At 39.0% G+C, this 18,805-nt stretch overlaps 1 pseudogene; it reads left to right on the top strand.

Annotated features, from left to right (window-relative positions):
• Positions 1-14,934: 14,934 nt before the first annotated feature.
• LOC148028284 (glutamate dehydrogenase 1, mitochondrial pseudogene) lies at positions 14,935-18,424 on the top strand (annotated as a pseudogene).
• Positions 18,425-18,805: the final 381 nt, after the last annotated feature.

The following is an 18,805-nucleotide window of genomic DNA, read 5'->3' as shown; positions in this document are numbered from 1 at the left end:
CTGTTTAAGGATCTCGATATATTAATGCGTTGATGAGGGACCATTGCGCATAATAAGGATAAGAAAAAGAAGGGTTTTCGAAGAAGGGGATGGCATATGAATAGCCTTTAACTTCATTGTGTAGAATTTCCTCAACTCTAACTCACGTTCATTGCTCTCTCACTCACTCATAAGAGATGATTGCTCATCATTGTGTGTTCAAAATGAGAAGAGTGGCCCTTCCTTTATATAGCTTTAGAGGAGAGCGAGGGGGGAAAGGGGGGGTATCTTTTTACAAGCTTATGGAATAAGGGGACTAATTTTGTTTTATTATAAAAGGATTTTCTATTGTTTTTTGTAAAAATAGAATTGTTGATTAGTTTATTTCGAACTTTTTATGTGCATAAGAAGGACAAGAAAAAGAAGGCTTTTCGAAGAAGGGGATGGTGCCCTAATAGTCTTTAGCTTCCTCATGTAAAGTTTCCTCACCTCTAACTCACGTTTATCGCTTCCTCACTCACTCACAAGAGGTGACTTCTTGTCATTGTGTGTTCAAAATGAGAAGAGTAACCATCCTTTATATAGTTTTGGGGGGGGGGGGGGGGGGGGGGGGGGGGTTTGTTGGGGAGAGGGGCAGGGTGTCTTTTTACGAGCTTGTGGAATAAGGTGACTGTTATAATTTTTAAATTTTTATAAAAATAAAAAATATTTATTACTTTATTTCAAAATTTTAACTTGTATTTTCGTCTTATATGAGTTAATATTAAGGCCTTATATTTTTTAAAAAGAAAAAACTAAGGGGAAAGGAGGGTGAAAGGGAGGGGGGGAACACTAGAGGGAAGGCATACAATGTGAACTGTGTATTGTATGACAACACTCTCACCCTTTTTCCCTTTTGCCTTTTACTCCCCTCTTAGCTATAACCTAAGTCTTTTTTTTCTTTTTAAAAATTATTAATTAATATATTTCTCTCTCTTTTTATAAGAATATATAAATGGGATATTTTCTTTTTTATATTGATTTATTTTATCAATTGCATCATTTAAATGTTTATTTCAAACATCATGAAACTTTAGGATGTAATCAAAGACCATTTTCATTATTTTTTAGTAAGATTTAAAAAAAATCTATAATTGATTAAAAAATTTCTTAAAATTCCTTATAAGTTGACAAAATTACCCAAAAATTTATGAAAGTTCTCTTATCCACAAAATAAATAAATAAATTTAGTATTTTAGTATGTAAATTTTAAAGTATAAATCCTTAAAAAATAAAATTAACTTATTTTTATTTAAAATATATAAATTTTTTAATTAATACATTACAATTTTATTTTTTGTCTCAAAAAATACTATTTGACTTATTTTGGTCAAATTCAAATGGCAAATCAAAAATATTCCCTTGTAAATATTCTCGGGGATATTACATTCTCTTATGCTTAGAGAAATCAAGAATATCCTCATCTCGAGAGAGACTCAGGATGTTCTTTCAAAAGGATAAATTCTTCTATCCAAGTTGCATCTACTTCTGGGAAGTCCTTCTACAGAATCAAATATTCTCATAAGGTATGATTTTTCAAGGGTTTTTGCTTGATTTCCAGGATTCTCTCGAGTTGGACTTCTAGAATTCCTCGAGTTAGAATTACAACTTCTTCATCTCATCAAGTATGTGTTTGGGGTTGGGAATAAAGGATTTGAGTAGACTAATATGAAATACATTGTGGATCTTAAGATGAGGAGGCAAGGCTAGTTTATATGTATGAGTTCCAAGGCACTTTATGATCTTATAAGGTCCACAGTATGTAGGACTAACTTTTTGAATTTTCCAAGAGATAGGGAGCCTTTTTTTGGGTCAAACCATTAGGAAAACCATGTCCCTTTCTTAAAGGTTTGATTGGTCCTTTTTGGATTAGTGTAGGCCTTTTGTTGATCTTGTGCAACCTTTATGTCATGTCAAATTGCCTTGACTTGCTCTTACATGTCATATAGCATCATTTTTTAGGCTTTTACTTTTATGGATGGATTGGAGAAGTAAAGAGATGAAAAGTATTGCTACCCATATAATGCTTGAAAGGGAGTTATTCCAATGCTTTATTGGAAGGAAGCATTGTAGGTGTATTCGACCAATGATAGTTACTCAATCCACTTCTTTGGCTCTCTATTACAATAGGCTCTTAGAATATCGTCAAAGACTTGGTTCACTCTTTTGGTTTGCCATCAGTTGTGGATAGTAGGTTGCTTTCAAATATATTAGACTTGTGATGGCTTGAAATAGGCTAGTCCAAAGCTTGGAGGTAAACATAGCGGTACAATCACTAATGATCCTTTTTTTGGGAGCCCATGTATATGGAATATATCCTTGATGAAGATTCTTGCAATATCAAAGGCTTTATGGGTTGTCTTTATTGGAATAGCATGAGCTACTTTGGTAAGCATGTCTACTATTACCACGATAGAATCATAACCTAATTGAAGAGTGTGTAAGCCAACTATAAAGTCCATATTGATGTATTCCCATTATATCTAGGGAATATAAAAAGGGTGTAGTTCACCAGGAAGCTTGGCCCACTCGGCCTTGACCCTTTGACAGCTTAAACATTGCATCATATATCTAAGGACATTTGCTTTCATTCCAGCCTAATATATAGCTCCTTCTAACTACATTTAGGGTTTTGGCATACCCCGGATGTCTAGCTATCGGGTTAAAGCTGTAAAATAGAGTAGTACTCTATTCAATCCATCTTTTTCTAGTTTTTCCAGGTTTGTTTTTTAGGGCAAAATCTTTTAGGAAGGGATGGATCGTAAGAAGCTGGGAATAAGGATTTAGTGTAAATAATATTGATATTATGCCATGTCACACTGACATTGGTATAAAAGGAGAGGTGTAGAGCATGGAAAGGGATACCTTCAAGAAAGTTAAGCTTGGTCCATTTTTTCTGATTGTGTGTCCTCTTATGAGATCATATTGTTTCTTGATTTGTGTGCCGTCGTTCAAGGTATTGATAGTTCCTCTTTCCATCTCCTCATAGAAGGCATGATCCTCTTTCTTTTCTAGTCTTGCAAGGAAATAGGCACGATCACCGGCTCCTCAACCTACTCCCCTTCCTTGCCCACAATTGTTGAAGTTGTCCCTTGCTAGATTGTGAGGATGGTTAGCATTATTTATACAAATGGGACACTAAGCCCTAAAGTGGCCTAATTAGTTACATTTCAAGCATTGTGGTTGAGCTCCAGGGTTGGGATTTCCAGGATGGAGGTTGTTGTTGTTTTGATCATTAGGGCAATTATTGACAAGATTGAGGTAGCCCCAATTCCGATTTCCCATTTGGAGATTAACTCTAGTTCTCTTTGGGTAGGGAAATCTATAATGTTTGGATAGAAGGGGATAGGGTGGAAGTCTCTTCTCGGAAAAGATTTCATCAAAGGCTGAGCTATAAGCAATGTGTCTTCCAAGTTTCAAGGTTTCATGGACTTAAGTTGCCCATCCAAAGGTGTGTTCATGCCTTGACAAAAACATGCTACTTACTGTCTCATAGTCATCTCAGGGATGTACTTCAAAAGGAAGATGCAATGGGAGTAATACCCTTCCATTGTTAGCCCTTGTTGCCTTAGGTTGAGAAACTCATCCATTTTATGAATCTCATAGGCCAAAGATAGGTATCTTTCCTAGACACTTGTCTTGATTTGTTCCTAGGTTTGGGATGACTCAGAGACAACTTTGTCTCAACACCATTGTTTCCACCATGATCAAGCTTCACTAGTGAGGCATAATTGTGCAATCATAGCTTGATTGGCTATACTTGCATTAGTGGTAGAATAATAATCTTCCATTTGTTCAATCCAAGTTTTAACATTTGTTTCAACCTTTATGCCTTCGCCATCAAACTCTAGTGGTTTAACTTGTTTTAATAGAAATTTCTTTTCTTGTTGATTGATTGATGAAACTGATGGTGGGGGGTACTTGAAAGATATAGGCCAACCTTAGTAACCTTAGACAAGATTATTCATGACAAGATATTTTTACAACATCCAAAGCTCAAGTTTCATTACTTCCAATATGTACAATATGTAGCTTTATGAAGAGAGCTTTTTGATACATTTGAACAAGGATTTAGTCATGAAATTTGGATACAAGTATCTCTTTGTACAAAGGCGTCTTTCCATGGACTAAAAGGAAGTGATAATGGCTTGGTTGTTTAGGAAATCCTTTGATGATGAGGACATTTTGTTTTAGACTACCTAGGTAAGCTATCCTATTCGGGGATAGAACATTAGTAACTCAATTATAGACATAACAGTCTTGATGTGTTGGGGGTAAAGGCGTATGTGTTTAGCCGCCTGTGTATTACTACACTAACAATACTTGAGCACTTGTACACTGCAGGTGGCGAGTTCCTATCACTATCACTTCATTGTTTATTTTTTCAGTGGCATTTGAATAATGGGAAGGCTAATCACACACTGATGAAGTTCCCACATCTTGTGTGTGTGCCTCTTTCTCTCTCTCTCTTGCTCTTGCTCTTGCTCTTGCTCCTTCCACCATAGCTCTTGCTTTCGCTCGTATGCTTCTACTTTGAGCTCACTCCCTTCAACTAGTATTAGAGCCATCTTCTCTGAGAGCTTGAGCCCACTCGGCATTGCTTCATCAACTTCCATTCGGATACCTACAGTTAACAGGTTTCATTGGTAGCCATAGCTTCACCTCTTGAGGTTTGTATTGATCTTCCATTGCTCCATTCCTCAGGACCTCTTGAGGCTCGATCTAGGACCTTGTTAGAGGTGAGGTTTTGGGCCCTACTATGGGCAGCACAGACAATAGCCCCTCCATCATCAGTTGACATGTTTGCGCTTGTTTGGGTAGTATATTCTCTCGATAGTTTGGGCACATCTCCTACCTCTCGTTTGGCATTTACAACTTGAATGGCTCTTGGGAAATCACCCTAGGCACCCCGACATTGGTTATTGGCTCTTGGGATTTGATTTGAGCCTTCCCACTTTAGCCATTGACTATGTATTCATAGTAGTTTATTGTATACTGCATGTGCACATCAAGTATGGAGCTTGTCTTTACCTATGTGATGCTCTCAAGGCTTAACATTGATGCCCAAATGTTAGCTGGATGCTTTTAGGCTTTGAATGACCTCTCATTAGCTCATTTTTTATTGTCATATCACTGATGTTCACAGTGGAGAGCAAGTAGTTGTTTGATATAGATTATTGTAATTACACTTTGAAGCTACTCAGGTACCACATATCGGAAGTACCGACATATTGGTTGTCATGTATGCCTATGGATATGCTTATGACATGCTCTTAAGTTGAGATTGGAGCTTGGATGCTATGGCATTAGTTATCATTCTTGTCTTTGGGTGCTAATGGATGCTATAGTCAAAGTCTTAAAGTATATATTGAATTTATGCTTCCGAATGTAGGCTCTATGGATCTTGGATGTTTGGATGTCATAATCATGATGTTCTGAGCTATCATTCTTGTCTTCGGATGCTAATTGGATGCTAAAGTCAAAGTCTTGAAGTACATATTGAATTTATGGTCTGACATTAGTATCATTCTTGAAGTATATATTGAATTTATGCTTTTGAATGTATGCCCTATGGATCTTGAATGTTTGGATGTCATAATCATGATGTTCTGAGCTTTGCTTGCTCATTTTGCATTTGACTTTTACTTCATTGGGAGCTATTTGGTTTTATGTATTGAGTCACTTTGACACTTGGATGTACTAGAGAGCATTTGGTCTATGCAGTTGAGCTTGAGCTTATTACAGTGAGATAGTGGGACTCATTGTGACATGTACATGCTCTCTTGGTATTTATTAGATGTAATTACCCTATAGTGGGCTGATTTGATCTCTTATCCTAGACTTGGCACTTATGTATGTTAGGGTGTTGTCAGTGGTATTTATATGCTTTTAGGTTATATATTGAGATTTGCTCATTGGGTTATGTGTTTGGCAGTTCTCTTCATTTACCCTTGAGACCTACCATGTGCATGACGTCTCTACCTCTTGCATATATGGTTTCTGACACACTGCAATTATGATAGTCTTTAGTGCCGATTGTTCCTAGCTTCTTCCCTCTTGGTTGCTCACAATTGATTGTTGACATATTACTGCAATTTATTACAACAACCTATAATTTTAGTTTTATGCATTCTCTTTTAGGACAGTCACCTGTACTTGACAGTTTCTTGACTATACTTCGTGGATAGCTCATTATTTTGTCAACACCTCTTGTTTTCGACTTGATTTAGCAGTGGTTTTGGGGTTAATTTGTAGGATATTACAGTAGCCCATCTTGCCCTTATGTGCACTTGCTTGAGCTCATTATGGCTAGTGGTTCTCATGACAATGTTATCTTCAATATTGAGAAACTAGATGGGACTAATTATAGCTATTGGAAAACCCAGATGTGGCAAGTTTTAGTGCAAAAATTACAGGTTAGACCACTCAAAAAGGAGGTGCCCAACCCAAAGACATTGTAGTTGAGGATTGGATGAATTGGATGAGCTATGCAATTCCACAATAATTTTATTACTCTCTAAGCAGGTTCACTACAATGTAGTAACTGGACATTAGACTACATATGAGCTTTGGACACAAATTAAGAATCTTTATAACAAGCATAGTCCTACCTCTTAGATGTACTGGCTGAAATAGTTGATGGACCTTTTCACATGAAGGAAGAAACTTCTATGTCTGCACACTTGAATGAGTTTCACTCCATCATCAACCATTTAACTTTGCAAGAGATTGAGTTCAAGGATACTTGCATCCTCTAGTTCTACTTGGTACTCTACATGAGTCATGGGATACTTTTCGTATGGCTCTCTATGCTAGGGATGTGCTAAAATTACAAGTTATTGAGAGTATCTTCTTGACAAAAAAGGTGAATCAAAAGAATGTGGATGCTTCCCTACGTCACATGCATTGACTGTGAGAGGCCAGTAGGATGGAAAGGGCCGTGATAGAGACTCTAATAGTCTCAGTTTCTTAGGACACATGGATAGTCTTGCAGTAAGTCCCATAGCCATGTGTCTGGTCTTACTTGTCATTATTATGGGAATGTACTTCATATTTGATCATAGTGCCACAAAATGCGTGAAGACAAGTGCAAGGAAAAGGGAAAGGATAAAGTGCAGGACAAGAATGATGATAGTACCATTGTGCCTAGCAAGTCTAGTGTCAAGATTGAGGAGATTAATGTAATGCACCCTAATATATCTAATCATCTTATATGGTAGTTTCTTTTTTGGATGCTTCATAGTAGAGCTAGCTGATGCTTTGATAGGCTATACTTAGTATTGATTGATATATTTATGGGCTTCCTTTCATGTGATCCTCATACAGAGTGGTTTCACTCCTATCACATTATGACTAGATCTGTACATTTGGGTAATGACCTAGCATTGGAGATAGTTGGTATTGGTGATGTCCAATTGTGTTTTGGTTCATGCAGCATGTTCACTCTTCATGATGTACATCATGTACCGGCTCTCACGAAGAGCCCTATCTCTGCTAGCACCTTGGATGATGCAAGTTATATTATCTCTTTTGGTGATTCCTCATAGAAGATTACTTGTGGGAATCTTGTTATTGCACATGGTGCTAAGTCTAGTATCCTCCCTATCCTTTACTTGTATCGGGATTAGTTAACCATGTCTTGGCTATGGCTATAGTTTCACATGTATCTTTTTGGTATCGTCACCTTGGGTACATGTCTTTGAAAGTAATGAAAATACTTACTAGTTTGTAGTATCTTTTGCCCCTAGATTATTAGTGTTTTGAGTCTTGTGATCATTGTTTATATGGCAGGAAAACACATAGTATACGTAAGAAGTCTGGCATGAAGCACATGGGTGAGTCTTTGGCTCTTTTTTATTTGGATGTATGTGGTCCCATGCCCTATCAATTGCTAGGTGGTGTGAAGTACTTTATCACATTCATTGATGATTACTCACATAGGTCTGGGCTTGCCCTATTAAGTAGAAATTAGATGTCTTTTCTACATTTCAACATTGGCTTGCTCTTGTTGAGAACCAATTTGAGTATAGGGTGAAATGCCTTAAGCCAGATAATGAGGATGAGTACGTCTCAAAAGCTTTTGAGCAATTTTGCTAAGAGTGGGGTATTAAGCATCAGCTGACCATCCCCTACACCCCTCTTTAGAATGGTATTGTCGAATACATGAACAAGACAATTTAGGAGAGAGTTCGTAGTATGCTTAGCCAGACATGCTTATCCGTGTACTTTTGGGTTAAGGTCATTATTACTACTATACACTTGATCAAACGGTCCCCTTGCATTGCTATTGACTTCTAAGTTACTTAAGATCTAGTTAGCTAAGAATTCGATATTCCATGCAAAGACGAAACACATTGAGGTGCATTACCACTTTATCAAAGAGGTCATTGAGGATAGGTTTATTAACCTTGTTGAGATCTCAACTAACCAAAATCCTATAGATCTGCTCATAAACAGTCTCTTAGTGGAGCATTTTTCCTTCCTTAGGAAGTTGATGGGTGTTAGATGAGATGATGTCTTTCCTCATCCCGTTGTATTTATGTACATTTGTATTTGTCACTTTTTTTTAAAAGGCACTTGTGTCTAGCCGTCTCTGTGTATTACATACTAACAGTACCTACACACTTGTACACTAGGTAGCGGGTGCTCGTCACTATCACTTCATTCTTTATTCTTTCAATTGCATTTGAATAAAGGGAAGGCTTGGTCACACATTGTGATAGTTGAAGTTTCCACTCGCGTGTTTCCACTATGGGCTCACTTCCTTCATAATGAATACTTTTATTATCTGTAGTCTAATAGTTTTTACAGATGGCCTTTCAAATAGGAATATCCCAACAAACTTGAGCTCTTCCATCCATCAAATTCTTTTGAGATTTGTATTAAGATAGGCTAATCTTTCACGGATCAATGAAGCAATAATCACCATGATGCGTCCACTTCCTTTCTTGATAGTATCCAAGGGGTCAATATAACTTTGCCAAGATTTTCATGAAATCTTTTCACCAAGCATAATCGAGTGAATGTATGGTAGATTGATACATTGTGTGGAAGACCAAGAATTTGTGCCAAGGTTCGCTTTGAATCTATATAGAACAAGGTAGATCAATTTAACATAATTAACAAGCTAAAGAAGAAAAAGGAATCCAATCGTATTATTATTTTTAATTTTTTAATTTAAAATGCTTTATTTGACTAAAAAGTCACATGATATACGATCAACCATGATATTGCTAAATAGAAATAGTCTCAAATCTGGGTGGCTCAATAAGGATGTCTAAAGCTAGATACTCACTAGGGAGATTAGAAAATCCCTCCACCTAATAATAGGGAAAATGAAGTCTAGATGAAAATATAATATAGTTGGGTCATACGACCTAGATAATCTTATGATATACCTACTAGGTCCAGGGCCCAAGTCATCTCCTCACCCTCATGAAGCTCAATAGGCTTGGAAGACTTGGTACAAAGTAAAAAGTACTATTTGAGCCTCTTGGCCTAATGTATCCTCCATAGCTCATACTCTAGGTTGTCAATGTAGTTGATGTACATGTAGTAGTTGGTAGATATCCAATGCCAACCCATATATTACGTCCACTATCATGTGTGAAACATTTGGTATTGTGGAGGTGTAAAAATCCAGTCCATTAGGCCAAAGATGTGCTCTCCCAAAGGTAAGCTACATTGTGAGACAACTTAGTAAACTAAAGGAAACATCATACAGATGCTCTCCTATACAAAATAACAAGAGCAAGAGAGTATCCTAAATTTTCTTGTTCCTTATCACTTTTAGTGACTACTATGTTTATGAATTAATTTAAGTCCATTCCCTTATTGAGTGCAAACCATAAAAATATCTTGAAATCCATAAGTTTATTCTTTAGTTTACAAAATGTTGGGTGGTTTAAACTTATATTCACTTGGCAAACTTGAGAGTGATCTTGCTAGGATTGACTATATATATTTTAGGACAATTCTTATACATACATCATTGGCCTAGAGAGGATAATTGAGATGTCTTGATATCTTTAGGTTAGGAAGAAAGGAATTATGAGATTGCAATCCAGTGTGACTAGGGCTTATGATTTTTGTGAGCTTAGAGTAAACATATTGATTTTGATTAATCAATTACTAATTTACAAGAATATGGGTTTCTAAATCCTTGGTTTTAAAGAACCATAAAGCTTACGTCAAGTTGAGTTCCTCAAGGATTAGAGCCCTTAAAATATCATTTTCAAAGTGCTTAACTTTTTTGGCATTCACTAAATAAAGTTTATTATGTAATCTTCAACTTTCCTCTCAAACTTCATACTAATCCACTCAAGAACAATCTTGAGGGTAATTAGGGCAATATGATACCTAAATCAAAAGTTGTTGGACCCACAAGTTGTAGTAAATAAAGCATGAAATACCTTGTGTGCCATAAGTTGGTTGAAAATTCCCTAAAAATAAGACCAAATTTTAGTCCATTGATCATAATGTTAAATAGCTTAAGAAAAATCTCATTTCAATTTTAATATAATGATAGAGTGTGATCTAGAATTAATGGTTTGATACCATGTGAAATGCACTCGAACCTAAATTCCTTTAGGATTGGTGGTTTTTGGTAGTCATCTAGGAATCAATCCTATTCTCTACCATTTGTGCCAAAACATTTGTCAAGAGAGGACATGAGAGAGAGAATAAGAGGAGAGAGAGAAAGTGCAAAAGAGAGAGAAAGACTGCAAGAAGAGAGTGACATGGAGAGAGAAATACTAGAAAAGGAGAGAGAAAGACAGAAAGAGGGAGGAAGAAGCCATGAAAGCTTGGAGAGAGAGGTGAAGATGAAAGGAGACTTGTATTATTATCTATTGGTGAAAATTCAAGTCCCTAACACCTTGTATACTAGCCAATGTAGCTAGTATTTTCCCATTATTAAATCCCCCTCTCTTACATTCCATCCCCATCCAAAGGTTTTTGCCCTCAAAACAATTTGGGCACTTATGATAACTGGGCAGGAGCAGATTAGAGTACTACTCTGCTGCATTATTACAGGGGTATACTAATGAATGAAGAGGTATTATTGTGTATCATGGGTCATTGGGGTATGTATGATACATGGAACTTATTGGGGAATTATATAAATGAAAATTTGACCTGAAAATCTCGAGTAAATGCAAGCTGCAAACAGTGGACAACATGATGTCTACTACAGGACCCTACTGTAGTAAATCTGCAATAACTTTTGATAGGTAGTTCTGATCGGGGTGTTTGTCACATAAAAACAAAGCTTACTTCGTGTACTTTGAGCCCATGTATGGCATTAAATGCTATCCATAATTCAGAATCAAATCTAGTTGAAAACAAAGAGGTGTCTGTAGGATGTCTAAACTGGTATAGGTTACCTGTTGACTACATTTCAGCCAAGTTAGTGTCCATAAGATGAGGGAACTCTTTCTTGATTGAAGCTGGTCACCAAGAGGCTTCTTCAAGGGGAAATCCTTGCCATTTCATAAAGTATTCCATGATTGATCTTGAGCACAACTTCTTTTCCTTTTGACCTTTGACTACCCCTGGAATGTATTGGATGATACCCATCCATAATAGATAGTACAAATAGTGGTAGCAACCTGTGAGTCATTCTCATCACCCATATCTATAGGTACATGACCACCAGGGTCAAAAGGAAAGGTTTTTGTAGGGTCTACATGATCATCGGGGTCAAAAGGAAAGGTGTCTGCAGGGTCAAGGAACTCTTCTTGACTAAACTCATTATCAACATCATCCGTTTTAATAGTCATCATAAAAGCATGTGCATCCTCAGGGTCCTCCTCTGAGTCCTCAAATACCAATATGCTGTGAACCCATGCATTAGCATTTCTAAAAGCACATTTTGAGGCATGATTAGCTGTATACTTCTCGCTACACTTGAAACAAAGCCCTTTTTCCTTTCTTTCTTTATACGAATCCATGGGGATGGGCTTTGGATTGCCAAAGGCTGAAGTATTTTTATTCTTGCTGTCCCCTTGCCTATTATCCATTCTCAGGCTGTTTGTTTTCTTGAAATTACTTTGTGGTCTTGAGGCATTAAAAGTGGGGTATATGGGGATCCTAGGAGTGTTGAATGGCATGTTACCACCACCATAACTTACCCCAAACAATCTCCGCCTTAGAGCACCTCTTTGCTACCCAAAATGTGACTGTATAGGTCCTCTTTATTGCCCAAACATTGGCTAAGACGCCCCTCTTTGCTATCCATGCTGAAATGAAGCATCTCGACGATACTTATGAGAGTACCTCTCAGCCAACTCAATAGCTTTGAACAAATCCGATGGATTTTGAGCTGAAACATCAGTCGAGAGTTGGGGATCCAGCCCATACACATACTTGTGTAACTTGGCATCATCACTAATCGACTCAACATACATGGTAAGGTTGAGGAACTGATTTGTGTATTCTCTAACAGCAAGACACGCTGTTCAAGGCCATATCATTGGCGGCCAAGCTTTTCTTTCTCCATCGGCCAGACAAATACTTGCACCATGAGTGCCTTGAACACTGCCCAGGAGTCTACTTGTTGATTTTCTCTTTTAATATACCTCTACCATGTATGTGAAAATCCTTCCAAGTGGATGGTTGCAAAATGGATCTTTTGGTCATCACTACGGGGCAAGATGTCAAAATAATCCTCAAGCTTGGAAAGCTACTCTTCGAGTTCAGCTAAAGATAATGATTGAACATTAAATTTTGAGAAAATAATCTTGTCTCTCAAATCTCTTTCATGATTAGGTGGCTATCCCATATATCCAAACCGAGGCCAATCCATGTGGCTACCCAAACATGATCCATTGTTAGAGTAATTTTTGCCAAAAGATGGTTGAACTCGCATAGATGGCATGGGTCCTTGTGATGGTTGGAAACTACCCCTCATTGCATTGTTCATGGGCTCCTCTTGCCTACATGAAGGCTCTCCATGTTCAAAAGTGCTGTTAGGGATGTCCACTCTCCCTAATATACCTTGGGAGTTCATATTTGCTGCATTCACTGATGGGCTAGTCACTCTTTCAGCATGCATACCCGACCTATCCTCATGTTCATTCCCTTTCATTTGGGATTCCATCCACTTAGTGAGATAGGCAGCAAGGGTGCCCATAGTGGTCTTCATTTGACCAATGCCTTCCATCAATTCTCTATGCCTCTTAGCATGCCTTGTCTCATGCAAACTGAGGGTGTTAGTGAGCGTGTTGAGGCTCCCCACATCATGAGAGTAATCTTCATCTTTCACCTCAAGGTTATTTTCAGACCTTGGGGCACATGCATCCCTTATTTGTTGCTAGAGGTCATCATTTGCCTTAGTTTTTCCCTTATTCCCTGCCATGGTTAGTGTAGTCCTGTTAGACCACCTATCACTGTTCTGCTTGTAACTTGAGTAGGAAGCTCTAATTGACCTACTTTTTTGTTCAAGTCGAAGCCAAGGACGTCCTCTTTGAACTGAGCATAAGCATGCACTCCCAGGTTTCATATAGAAAATTTTGTAATAGGAAAAGTATTGTTGTACTATGCAGTCCAACAACTCGTTTACACCTATAGGAGGCCTCTTTTGACCTGTAAGTATCTTGTAGAGTCCAAATAGAGTTCCAAAACTGATCAAAGCCCTTAGTAGGACCTGTGGGCTCTCTACATACCTGCATCTCAGTTCCTAGGAGTAGGTATACTTCTGTAAATGCAAGCGATTTGCTTACAGCACCTTGTGGGGGTCAAGAAAGGGGTTGCAATGGATCAACTTGTCAATGCACAATTGAAGGGTCATACCACATGGCTTAATACATTGCCTAGTCATCCAAATTCACTTCTTGCAACCTTATTCTAGAACTGAGCATGTCATAAGCATCTCTTAGCATAATTCTCCATGCATAGGTATCTCCCATACATTCCAAGCATTGTATTCATTGCCATTGACTGCATATGTATTCTCATGTCTACAAATACATCCTCAATAGTATTTTCCATACATTTTCAGCCAATAATACATCCATACATTAGCAAATATATCTAATCGGTGCCAAGTCAATATCTTGGATCTTCAAGAGGGTACCTGCACTTACAAGCAACTTCGGGCTCCAAATCACCGAGAGGTGGGCAAAGTTCCCCTCGGGTCGCAGGTTGTGCACCCCTTCAGGGTCTTTGATGGTGGCGGGGGGGGTCACCCCTCTTTTATCTTGCCACCTTGCCTGGCATCAGGCTTTTCCTCACCTAGAATATACATGGCATACATTTATTATTAAGCAACCAGCATCATGTGCATTTACAAATTGAGGATTGGACTTTTCATGATATGCATGATCAATAAGGAAAATGGGATGGGGAAAGGGGTTACCCCTGCAAATCAGTGACTCACTGATTGCATCACTTACCATTTCTTACAATTTTTGGCTTAATGATCAAGAATTAGAACCAAGCACAGTTATGGGTTAGGAGTTAAATTCTCAGCCAACATGAAAGAAATTTGAAGTGTGCTTAGTCATGGATGCATTTCAAGAAGTGCATAATGGAAGAAGGCAAGCAATAGGTGATCCATAGCTTCAGTCTAAACAAGAATTCATGTAATTCTTTAATCTCTCCACTTGCTAATTTTCTCTTTTAATGTACCTCCACCATGTATGTGCAAATCCTTCCAAGTGGATGGTTGCAAAATGGATCTTTTGGTCATCACTACGGGGCAAGATGTCAAAATCATCCTCAATCTTGGAAAGCTACTCTTCGACTTCAGCTGAAGATGATGATTGACCATTGAATTTTAAATAATCTTGTCTCTCAGCTCTCTTTCATGATTAGGTGGCTGTCCCATATATCCAAACCGAGGCTGATCCATGTGGCTGCCCAAACATGATCCATTGTTAGAGTAATTTTTGCCAAATGATGGCTGAACTCGGATAGATGGCATGGGTCCTTGTGATGGCCGGAAACTACCCCTCATTGCATTGTTCATGGGCTTCTCTTGCCTACATGAAGGCTCTCCATGTTCAAAAGTGCTGTTAGGGATGTCCACTCTCCCCAAAATACCTTGGGAGTTCATATTTGCTGCATTCACTGATGGGCCAGTCACTCTTTCAGCATGCATACCCAACCTATCCTCATGTTCATTCCCTTTCATTTGGGATTCCATCCACTTGGTGAGCTGGGCAGCAAGGGTGCCCATAGTGGTCTTCATTTGACCAATGCCTTCCATCAATTCTCTATGCCTCTTAGCATGCCTTGTCTCATGCAAAACTGAGGGTGCTAGTGAGCGCGTTGAGGCTCCCCACATCATGAGAGTAATATTCATCTTTCATCTCAGGGTTATTTTCAGCCCTTGGGGCGCATGCATCCCTTATTTGTTACTGGAGGTCGTCATTTGCCTTAGTTTTTCCCTTATTCCCTGCCATGGTTAGCGTAGTCCTATTAGACCACCTGTCACTTTTCTGCTTGTAACTTGAGCTAGTAAGCTCTGATTGACCTAATTTTTTGTTCAAGTCAAAGCCAATGACGTCTTCTTCAAACTAAGCATAAGCATGCACTCCCAGGTTTCATATAGAAAATTTTGTAATAGGAAAAGTACTGTTGTACTATGCAGTCCAACACCCTATTTACACCTATAGGAGGCCTCTTTTGACTTGTAAGTATCTTGTAGAGTCCAAATAGAGTTCCAAAACTGATCAAAGCCCTTAGTAGGACCTATGGGCTCTCTGCATACCTGCATCTCAGTTCCTAGGAGTAGGTATACTTCTGTAAATGCAAGCAATTTGCTTACAGCACCCTGTGGGGGTCAAGAAAGGGGTTGCAATGGATCAACTTGTCAATGCACGACTGAAGGGTCATACCACATGGCTTAATACATTGCCTAGTCATCCAAATTCACTTCTTGCAACCTTATTCTAGAACTGAGCATGTCATAAGCATCTCTTAGCATAATTCTCCATGCATAGGCATCTCCCATACATTCCAAGCATTGTATTCATTGCCATTGACTGCATATGTATTCTCATGTCTACAAATACATCCTCAATAGTATTTTCCATACATTTTCAGCCAATAATACATCCATACATTAGCAAATATATCTACATAAGTGCCAAGTCAATATCTTGGATCTTCAAGAGGGTACTTGCACTTACAAGCAACTTCGAGCTCCGGATAACCGGGAGGTGGGCAAAGTTCCCCTCGGGCCGCGGGTTGTGCACCCCTTCAGGGTCTTTGATGGCAAGGGGGGGTCACCCCTCTTTTGTCTTGCCACCTCGCCTAGCATCAGGCTTTTCCTCACCTAGAGTATACATGGCAGACATTTATTATTAAGCAACCAGCATCATGTGCATTTACAAATTGAGGATTGGGCTTTTCATGATATGCATGATCAATAAGGAAAATGGGATGGGGAAAGGGGTTACCTCTGCAAATCTGCGACTCACTGATTGCATCACTTACCCTTTCTTACAATTTTTAGCTTAATTATCAAGAATCAGGACCAAGCACAGTTATGGGTTAGGAGTTAAATTCTCAGCCAACATGAAAGAAATTTGAAGTGTGCTTAGTCATGCATGCATTTCAAGAAGTGCATAATGGAAGAAGGCAAGCAATAGGTGATCCATAGCTTCAGCCTAAACAAGAATTCATGTAATTCTTTAATCTCTCCAAGCAAGAAGAGAGACAAAGACCCATGAGACATACCTTGCTTAAGCTTGGGGAAGAGGTAGTGGCTGCCCACTCTAAAGAATTCATGGTTGGCCTCCTTCTTGTAGCTCGTGGTTGTATGGAGCCTTCAATGTCTTGTGGCTCGCAGCAGCAACATAAAATATGCCCATGATGGTGAAATCAATTTCTCTTGGGGCTGTGGAATTCTTGCTTAAGCCACTATCACAGGACAAGCTCAAAAATATTTGGCAGCATGTTGTTCGAAAGGCATTGAATCCCCTTCAACACATGTAGTGGGGAGTCAGGCATCTCATGAGATGACATCAACAGATGAAACTGATGGCTCTTTACAAAAGGTTTCTTCCACAATGATTAAGGAACAAATGCCTGCTATAAGCTTGAAGATTGAAGGGTTAAGCTTGTAGGATAAACGGCCTGTTAAGAGAATAAGCTTGATACCTATGAAGATGTTGCAATGGTAGTCTCAAGTGGGGAGAATGTGCCTGAGCAACCATTCACATTGATGTGCCTGCACTTGATATGGGCACATATTCACAAACAATGGGTTGGATACTTGATGAATATTCAAAGTTCCATGGCTACTCCCCATCCATTGTGACAGGGAAGCCAGTGGACCTTGGTGGTTCCTTAGTATGGGAGGCTGCCACTGGAAGAGGTGTGGTGTTCGCCACAGAAGCTTTGCTGGCAGACCATGGAAAATCAATTTTTGATCAAAGTTTTGCAATTCAAGGCTTTGGGAATGTTGGCTCTTGGACTACTCACTTACTCTTTGAGCGAGGAGCTAAGATCATAGCTATTAGTGATATAACAGGAGCAGTGAAGAATAGCAAAGGGATGGACATTCCTGCCTTGCAAAAACATGTTGATAAGACCGGAGGAGTCAAAGGTTTTACTGGTGGAGATGCAATAGATGTAAACTCTATCTTGTTTGAGGAGTGCGATGTGCTGACACTAGTAGCTCTTGGTGGAGTGTTGAACCAAGAAAATGTAGGGGTTGTAAGAGCTAATTTTATTGTAAAAGCAGCAAATCATCCAACAGATTCTGAAGCTGATGAAGTTTTAGCAAAGAAAGGTGTCATTGTACTTCCTGATGTGTATCAGTTGTGGCTCTCGCTGCAGTCTCTTGGAATACAATCCTGCCTGGTGTGCTTACCTCATACTCACCAAAGCTTTATTCCAAATGGGATGATCACCTTTTTGGATGAGCCCCTAGCTTGAGTTTCCAAGAAGCTCTCTCCAAACGACCTGACGAACTCCTTTCTAAGGCAATCCACAGGCAAACAAGAAGCCGATGACGGAGGAGCAGAGAATCACTTACCATCCGATAGAGCAGGAGGATCTGAGAGGCTTCTTGGTCTAGCAGAGCCATTGATGTGTTTCCTATTCATTTGCCTCAAGTATCACAACACAGGAGAACACAAGAAGAAATGAAGCGCATGCAGCAATGACTCCGCTTGAGCTTGTTCCTCAACAGAATGAGAAATAAAATCTAATGTACGATCTTTCATAGTTCAATGTGATGAAGCAGAACAAGGTAGATCTAGTGGTTGTGGGTCCACATTCTACAGGCTGCCTTACTGTTGCCAAACAGGTCTCTGTTGTCGATGTCAGTGTCTCAAGTTTTACTGCAGGAGGGGGTAACACATCAGCATGTATAATGATAGAGGTTTCTCATGAGACTGAAGATGTGATAAATGCATTAGAAGAAGCTTGTATTTACTGGATCAATTGGTTGTAGGAGACATCTCAGATAGGCAGATCTACACTAGAAGGGAAAGACAAGGCTTGTGAGAATCTTTTTCTTCCCCTTAAGCCTGCACCTCCTGCATCATCAGAATAAGCCTGCACTTGCATCATCACAATAAACTTGCACCTGCATCTTGGCTTACGCTTTGGGGCTTTGCCTAAATCGGGCTGCTGCCTTTTGGAAGTGCTTGCACTGAGGCTGTTAGAACAACATAGGAGGTTGCACCTCTTGCAAGCTGAAAATGGCTACCATCGCTCCATGAGTAATCATCAAGATGGTTGTCTATTAGAAGTTTATGATGTCAAGAACACATTTCTTGTAGTTATCTCCCACAATGAGTAAGTGATCAATATAGTAGAAGGGATTTCCTCC

The sequence above is a fragment of the Lygodium microphyllum genome, chromosome 12, assembly GCF_053477565.2.
Source record: "Lygodium microphyllum isolate KBCC chromosome 12, Lygodium_microphyllum_v1.1.10, whole genome shotgun sequence".
Taxonomy (NCBI): domain Eukaryota; kingdom Viridiplantae; phylum Streptophyta; class Polypodiopsida; order Schizaeales; family Lygodiaceae; genus Lygodium; species Lygodium microphyllum.
The sequence above is the reverse complement of the archived record's forward strand: the minus strand, read 5'-3'. Positions and strand labels throughout refer to the sequence as shown.